The sequence below is a fragment of the Camelus dromedarius genome, chromosome 24 (assembly GCF_036321535.1).
Source record: "Camelus dromedarius isolate mCamDro1 chromosome 24, mCamDro1.pat, whole genome shotgun sequence".
Lineage (NCBI taxonomy): Eukaryota > Metazoa > Chordata > Mammalia > Artiodactyla > Camelidae > Camelus > Camelus dromedarius.
The window spans coordinates 31,108,774-31,117,153 of NC_087459.1; the positions used below are offsets into that span (position 1 = coordinate 31,108,774).

The following is an 8,380-nucleotide window of genomic DNA, read 5'->3' on the forward strand; positions in this document are numbered from 1 at the left end:
GCGAGGAACTCTCACCTCTGAAAAGCCAGCAGGGGCCTTTTTTGGAAATTGAGGTTGAGGACTTTGGAGGACATATGGCTGGTGCTTGGGGACAGGTGTGTCCTGGCGTGGCTGAGAGTGAGGTTGGGGGGAGTGGGGTCGGGGGGTCAGAGCAACAGAGATGGAGGTCAAGGTCAGGGAAAAGTGCCATGAAATGCAGGGCTTGGCCTTATCTGCCTCCATTTGACTTTGGGCTCCTGGAGATTTAAGAAATCATTAGAACAGGAGTTCTCTGCTGGCCAGTGAGCTCTGGGCTCCCAGGCAGTTCCCGCCCCGGGGATGTGTGACCTTAGGAGGGTCCCTGGTCTCTCCCACCCTCACTTTCCCCCCTCTATACAAGGGGACAGGAGGCGCTAGTCACCACGGCCGTGAGCCTCGCGTGTCTCAACCATGACTCCCAGTAAGAAATAAATTTTCCATTCCAACCAGGACCCCAAATGTATACCAACGAAAGTTTCCTGATGGTGACTCGGTTCTCATTGTATCTCTTCTACTTCACTTTCTTCACTTTAAAATGCTTATCACCAACCACCAGGTTGACTCCATGGTCTGCTAGTGTCCGGCTGTCCCACAGAACTTTCCATGACAATAGTCTGATACAACAGTCCTTGGAATACACGTGGCTTGAGAACTTGAAATGTGGCTGGTGTAACCAGGAAGCAGCATTTTAAATCGCATTTCGTTTTACTCAATATATATGTAAATAGGCGCATGAGGCTGGTGCTGTTGTATTGGAAGTCACAGCCCCAGCAGGGCCAGATGAGCAATTCGAAACCAGGGCTCTAAGAGATCTTTCCGGCTCGGCTCTCGCAGCCCCTCCTCACGGGCTAGGCTTGCTGCCCTGCCAGAGCCTCTGGCCCACATGGCTATCCCTTGGCCTTCCACTCATGCCAACCTTGACCTCAAGTTCTAGGGCCAAAACCCAACTCATGACCTCTCCTGCCTCCCTACTGCTCCTCCTCTGGTCTCCTGCTATTCCCCCAACCCCCACCAGGTGGCACCAGTACGCACCCAGCAGGGCCAGCCAGAAACCCAGGGGTCATCCCCCGCTTCTAATCCTCCATCAACAGGGCCTGGTGGATTTGCCCCCTAAGCATCCCTGGATCCCTTCTTCTGTCCTCCTGTCTCCGCCTCAGCCCTGCAGTGGCCTCGAAATGCATCCACCTGCAACCCTTCTGGTCCTCACCAACTACAGGTGTGTGTGCCCACCTGTGCCCAGCATCTGGCGTGCAGAAATGAATTTGATGGAATCCCTTTGTCTTTCTCCTTCCTCTTGTTCTAGCTTCTTTTGGGCAGACGGCGTGGGTGGGGTTATTTTCTCAATGTGTAGTAGGATCTCAAATAAAGCTTGTTATAAAAAGTAGCAGGGAGCTGGGGCTTGGGAAGGGATGGGAAGGGAGGGGAGGAGGGGGAGGTGTGTGCGTGGGAAGAAGGGGCCTGTCCTTCTGCTTGGGGACCTTCCTTCCACGTTGAAGGCTGTCCTGCCTCTAGCAGCCCCCCAAGGTGTCACATCTTCCAGTAGGTGGTTTGGCATAGCCCATCACCCAGGCCAAGGTCCCCTAAAGGAGAAAGCTGAATTTTGTAAAGCTCCGGAGGGAGGTGGGCAGATCCTGGGTACCTGGAATCTGGCAACCAAATGCGTGTGCCCCTGTCTTGGGGTCATGAGGGTCCCCAGAGTCACGGCCTTTGGGAGTTGCGGGAAGGTTCCTCAGAGACTGCGTCCATCCCCTTGGGGCCGTCGTGCCTGGCAGGGACGCAAAGGTTCCAGGCGCGGGCGGTGTGGGAAGCGCGAGCGACAAGTACACTCAGGGGCCGGCCATGCGAAGTGGCTGCAGGGCCGGGGCGCGGGCAGGGTCACCACGCTTGCAGCCCAACCCCCGCCAGGGGGACAGCGGGGCTCCGTCTAACACGCCGTCTTCTCGGTGGGAAAACTACGGGAGGAGGGGGCCTGGCCAGGGAGGAAAAAGGGGGTTGCGTTCGGAAGCCCCCTTCCCCGCCCAGGCCCCCATCCTTCCCCAGCGCCCCCGTCCTCTCAGCGAGGTCAGGAGGGGTCCGCCCCGCGCGGGGAGGGGGCCAGGGCCGCGGGGACTCAGGCGATTGGCCCGGAGCACCCCCGCCCCGCCCGCCACCATCTGCTCGGGATTTGGCGTCGGCGGCTCCCGGCTCGGCTCCAGCCCGGCTCCGCGCGCCCCCGGCCGCCCCCGCCCCGCGCCCGCCGACCTGCTGCTCCCGCCCCGCGGTCTCTGCAAGTTGCCGCGGCCTGAGCCCCCGGCTGGAGGCTGATGGAACCGCCGCGATGTTCGCTCACCGGCTCCCGGATTTCCAGAAGACGAAGTACGCGAGGTGAGCGGCGGGGGCGCGCGGGCGCGGGGCGCGGGCGGCGGCGGCGGCGGCGGCGGGGGCCGCGCGGCGAGGGTGGCTCCCTGCGCCGCCCCGAGAACTCGCGTTGATAAATGGACCTTGTCCCCGGCCGGAAGAAACCGGACACGAGACGTCGCGGTCTTTGTGGGAGCCTCCTCGCGCAGCTCTGCGCCCCGGACCCGGGGGTAGCGCGGGTTCCCGGCGCCTCCGACTTAGCTGGGTGCCGCGAGGCGAGTCTCTCCACCTCTCTGAACCTCAGTGTCCGGGTCTGTAAGGCAGGGATAGAGTCCCCATCTCTGCGGTCCCCGCGAGGATTAAGTGAGATGATCCCTTGAAAGCACTCTGCTCGGCGCCGAGAACAGAATAATCGCTCCATCGCTCTCTGGCGTTTTTGTTAATGATAAAAGGCGTTGGCCCACACCGCCCCCTGTGCCCCCCGCACCACCCCTGTCTCCCTTGACCACCTCTGCCCACCCTGCACCGCCTCTGTCCTTCCGCCACCACCCTGACCCCCGCACTACCCCTGACAGCCCTCATAGAAAGCAGGAGGAATGGGTCAGTGCTCTTTTTGGGTGGGGAAACTGAGGCTCAGGACCAGAACAGCTGCCTGTACATCTTGGCCTTTTCACAGTGTGAAGTCTGTGGACCTCTCTGAGCCTCAGTTTCTTCTAAAGTGGTGATTTCAGATTGCTGAGTGGAAGCCAAGCCCCCGTCGCTTTGAGTCCCAATTCAGGGGCTGGGTGGGGAGATGGCAGAGGGAACTGTTGTTTCTCTGAGATTTGGGGTGGGGATGGGCTTGCCTGCAGGAGGGTGTGCAAACCTGTGCTAGACCCGCCCCTCTGTCCCCAGGGGGCCTTAGGTGAGGACAGGCCCTGCTTGGAGTGCGGCCCGGGCCCGGGGCTTCTGTCCCCTGTTCCCAGCAGGGGAGGCTTTCAGCCGCCCTGCCCTGCCCCTCCCCCCCCCTCGCCTCCTGGGTGGGGTGGGCAGGTGGTGAATCGAGCTGGGTTGGCATCATTTTTGCTATCCACGCCCACACGGTTCATTGTCTCCAGGTGGTCGTGAAGGTCCCTGGTCCCACGAAACCTCTGCAAGATCCCATCAGGACCAGCACAGCTTGACCCCAGAGGCTGAGCATGGCTTCGGTGCAGGGCAAGTGGGGAGGGAGGACTGGGTCCCTTCTCCTCCAGTCCCATCTCCCTTTCCTGGGGGTGGGGCATTGTGTCTCCTTCATAACGTTGGAGAGTCCCACTGGAAAGGGGATGCTGGTGGGAAGGACAGGGTGGAGTTGCTCTTGGTGGGAAGGTAGGAGGGGCTGGCTGCACAAATCAGCGAGGTCTTCTCTGGTGTGGGCACTGGGTGTTTCAAAGGCTGTTCTCCAGAGTCCTGTGTGCTGGTGTGAGATGTGAGTTGGTGGAGTGTTCACTTGAAGGGAAGGGAGAAGCTGGGGTCTGGAGGCTACAGATGCAGACACTCGGGGAAGGAGCTCCGACCCACACCTGCTGTGTGATCTTGGGTGGGTGTCTCAACCTCTCTGGACCTCTGTCAGTTGATCTGTGAGACAGGAGGTTTGGTCTAAATGATCTCTAGATTTGGACAGCAGTGCTGCCCTTGACGTAACTGGAATAGAGGTCTCCAGCTGGGCTGAGGGCTGGACCTGGGGTTCCTCCTTTCATGCTAGGGCTGCTGGCATGTCTGTGGGTGATGAGTCCATTGAGGAAATGGAGTGGGTTGACTAGAACTATTTCCGTTCCCTTCCTCATTGTGTTACCCTTACTGCTGTCCAGTCCACAAGTGAGGTCCTTAATCAGGGCTTTGCGATTGAGTGAACTTAACAGTATAATCCAGTTCTATACATGCCACAGGAGTTGTTTTAAATTTTCTAGTAGCCATTAAGCTTAATGTGTGGCTAATTTCCCATCTCATTGTCATAAAAAGGTAAAAAAAAAAAGTGAAATTAATTATAAGAGTATATTTTAGTTAACCCTTTATATCCAAAGTGTTCTTTTTAATACACAATCTAGGGGGAGGGTATAGCTCAGTGGTAGAGCACATGCTTAGCATACACGAGGTCCTGGGTTCAATTCCCAGTACCTCCATTTAAATAAATAAATAAATAAATAAACAAACCTAATCCCCCCCCCCCCGCAAACAACACAATCAATCTAAACAAGTTGTTCTTGAGATATTTTACGATTTTTTTCCACCACAGATCTTCAAAATCTGGTGTATCTTGTACTTACAACCCATCTCAATTTGGACTAGCTGTATTTTAAGCGCTCAATAACCACATGTGGCTAGTCTCCCTTGTCTTTCATAATTGCTCGCAACCTCAGTTTAACGCGTGCTGAATATTCCATCTCATCACCATGCCCTGCATTAATTTATTATTTCCCACTTTGGGACACTCAGGGTGTTTTCTGGACTCCCCTGCTGTGAATAACACCACAGTTACATCTCTGCAGCTCATACCTGTCCATTGTCAATGGACATTGGGTGTTGGCCTGGCCCCATGAGTCACCAGGTCCCTGTGATGCTCGCCGACTGCCCAGACTACAATGACCAGGTTGAGGGCTCCCACGGAGATTGCCCCCACAGCGCAGTTCTTGCTGTGGTACTTGGAGTTGCTCTGAAGGCCAAAGATGGGGTCCCACTCCTTCCACGGCAGCGTCCTTGGGAAGTGGAAGTTGCTAGGAGCTTGTGCTGTGTCCTTCTCTTTGCTGGCTTCTCTTGGGCAGGTGGCATTCACTGAGCCTGGCTTTCCTCCTTGTAAGTGAGGCTGCTGGGTGGGGGCAGTGAGGCCCGCAGTGGCCCTGGAAGGCCTTCTGTAGGTCTTGGTCCCCGTCCTGCTACCTGACATCCCTTCAGAGCCACCGGTCCTTCTCCGGCCGGAACTCTGAAATTCTGATGGTTGCCAGTTTCATAAATGTTTGTGGTTCTTAAGGTGATTAAGATAATGTATGTGAAACACTGAGCATGGTACCTGGCATATAGTTGGTGCTCCAAAGTGGTGGTTATTTATGTCATAGTTATGTTGTTATTCAGTCTGTCTCTTTCCAGAGAGGACTGGAGGCAGTTTGTAAAAAGCAAGTTTCTCGAGATCCATGGGGCTGTCAGAGAAACCCTTTGGTCTTGGCAAAGCTGTCTCTGACTTCGGCAGGTGTCTGCATGGATGGGGAAGGGGTGGGTGGGCCGGCGGGGTTGGTGGGCACTTCTGTCCTGCTGGGTTACCGTGGGAAAGGCCGGCACAGGGCTTCATGCAGTTGAGGAAGATGCCCCCAACCATGTGCCCAGCTTTGGCAATCAAAGCGCTTCCCGTACGTATAACGTCTCCTCTGATCCTTGGTCATCCCGGTAGTAGCTGCAGTTTTTATTGCTGTTTGGTTTGCCTGAGGTCATAGAGCAATTGGTGGGATTCACACCTGGCTTCGTCTGGACTCTGCTTTGCTTTTCTGCCTCCCACATGATCGTGAGGAATAATAACAGTCACAGTCACCTACGGCTGCAGAGGACGTGTCACACCGCGCCTCACACGATCGCCCGCTCCCCAGCGGGCGCGCGGGCTAGCGTTCCCAGTCCTCCCTGCTGCCCACGCCCTCGCAGGCACTGGCAGGGCTCTCAGAACACACCGTCTGTGCATCCGCCTCCTTCATTCATTCGCTGCCAAGCACGCCCCAAACGTTGTGGGGCTGGAGTGATGTCCGCTCGGAAGCCCACCTGCCGATTGTCTGGATGTTGAAAGTGAAAAATCAAGCTAACAAGCTTTCCCACGAAGTGGGTTCTGTCCTTCTTGACAGGTGTACCTCCACAGGGATAAAACTGAACGCTGTGAAATTGAAGGCTGGCCGGTATCAGAGACAGCTGAGGCTAGGTAATTTTTACAGGTGTTTTTGGTATTTGCTGCTGGGTAGTGATGCTTGGATGAGTGATACAATAAAGACACATACAGTTTATCCATTATTATGCATGTCATATGATTTATTTTTCTTGACTTCATTGCAGCAAAATCATGGTTATTTCTAGTCAAGATTTTCACTTAAATTTGGGTTCTACTGACAGTAATAATCTGGTGTTCTGTCAAGGACTGTAGCACTAGCCACCTGCAGCTGTTTAAAAGTAAATTTAAGTTCATTAAAGTAAAATGAAATTAAAGAGCTTGTTCTTCTCACTAACCACATTTCAAGCATTTGGTAGCCACTTAGGGCCAGTGGCTACTGCATGGGTGACACAGACGTAACATTTCCTTCACTGCAGAAATTTGTCTCGGGGAGCACTAGTCTAAAGGATTGAAGTGAATGATATAATACAACCCTGCACCAAATATAAATTAAACCAAAGGTAAGAAACCGAAAAAAGTTTAAATAATTTTTAATCCTAAAATCTTCAAAAATTTCTATGAAATGTCAAAGGTGAAATATAAATTAAGATTAATAAGTATAAAATTTTGAAGTCAAAAAGTATGTCAGTCAAGCTGAAATATTTTATTTGATTTTTGGGGGAAATATAATTGAAACATATTTTAGGAAAATGAAACTGCTCACTTCTAGAGTTCGGTGTCCACCTAGTTGCCAAAGTGAAGAACAAGACTCTCGCCTGAGGCAAGTTACGTCTAGTCCTGCACACATTCAAGTTCAGGAGTCATGCGAAATCATTAATGTTTCACATGTTCCTCGGCTGCCACGTGCACCTGCTGGGAATTCCAAGGCAATTCGTGAGTATCTTTGAAACCTGAAACTGGAAGAGGAAGAGCACCAAACATGCGTGGGATGCCTGGGCTGTGACCCTTTTTTGGGCATATGCGCCTGTGGCGTTCATGCTCCCTTGAGAGGAAGGCTTTCCCAGGTGAACTCCAGTCATCCCTTGGTGCCCCGGGAAGGATTGGTCTCAGGACTCCCACGGATTCCAAAATCCGCGGATGCTTACATCCCTTTAAGTTGGTCCCCCGTATTCGCGGGTTCTGCATTCGCGGGTTTTGCGGATTGGTACTATTTTCTGCCCGCGGTTGGTTGAATATGGGGGATGGGGAGCCCATGAATACCGAGGGCTGACTGTAATTTGTCTTTTCTCTTATCTAAGAGCTCCTGCTGCTCACATCCTCCCTGTTTCCAGTACCAGCAGTGGCATCACCCACAAACCTTCACAGCATTTGCATGCAAAGTTTTTTAAAAAAGTGTGGCAAAATATGCATAATGTCAATTTTACTGTTTGAACCATTTTTAAGGGTACCCTTCAGTTAAGTACATTCACCTTGTTGTGCATTTATCACCACCATCCGTCTCCAGGACTTTTTCATCTTCCCAAACTGAAACTCTGTCCCGGTTACACACTAACTCTCCATTTCCCCCTCCTCCAGTCCTTGGTACCCACTCTTATACTTTCTGTCTCTTTGGATTTGATTACTCTAGGGACCTCGTGTGAGTGGAATCATACAATACTTGTCCTTTTTTGTCTGTCTTACTTCACTGAGCATCATGTCCTCGTTTCATCCATGTTGGAGCAGGTGCCAGAATTTTCTTCCTTTCTAAGGCTGAATGATATTCCATTGCATGGACACGCAACCATCTTTTGTTCCAAGGATGAAGGACAGGGGATGTGGAGAAGTACTTGCCTGGGGCCTGCCCATGTTATTCATAAAGTGAATGTCCAGAGTGACAGCTCACACTACCAGGGATGAGTGCTGGATCCCCCATGATCAAGGTGCTCAAGGGCTCCTTAGCAAGCTTACTTGTCTGTGTCTGTGAGAGCAGGACCCTCTAAACTCTGATCCACAGCAGACTCCACACTTTGAAAGCGCTGGCATCATCTAGCACTTGTTAGAAGTGCAGAATCTTGGGCTCCACTCCAGACCTATGGAGTCAGAATCTTCATTTTCATAAAATCCTTCAGTGATTCATGTGCACAGGAACATTTGAGAAGCAATGGATCCAAAGGACAGGCTTAGGGACAGAGTCCCTCCTGTGTAAGGGTGGTGCTGCCTGAACAT

The 8,380-nt window shown here is 53.0% G+C and overlaps 1 long non-coding RNA gene across 1 annotated transcript; it reads left to right on the top strand.

Annotated features, from left to right (window-relative positions):
- Nucleotides 1-3,556: 3,556 nt before the first annotated feature.
- On the top strand, nt 3,557-7,032 carry LOC116158481 (uncharacterized). Its single transcript, XR_004142755.2, has 3 exons — nt 3,557-6,268; nt 6,652-6,735; nt 6,945-7,032. It is a non-coding gene; the product is annotated as an uncharacterized LOC116158481 (long non-coding RNA).
- Nucleotides 7,033-8,380: the final 1,348 nt, after the last annotated feature.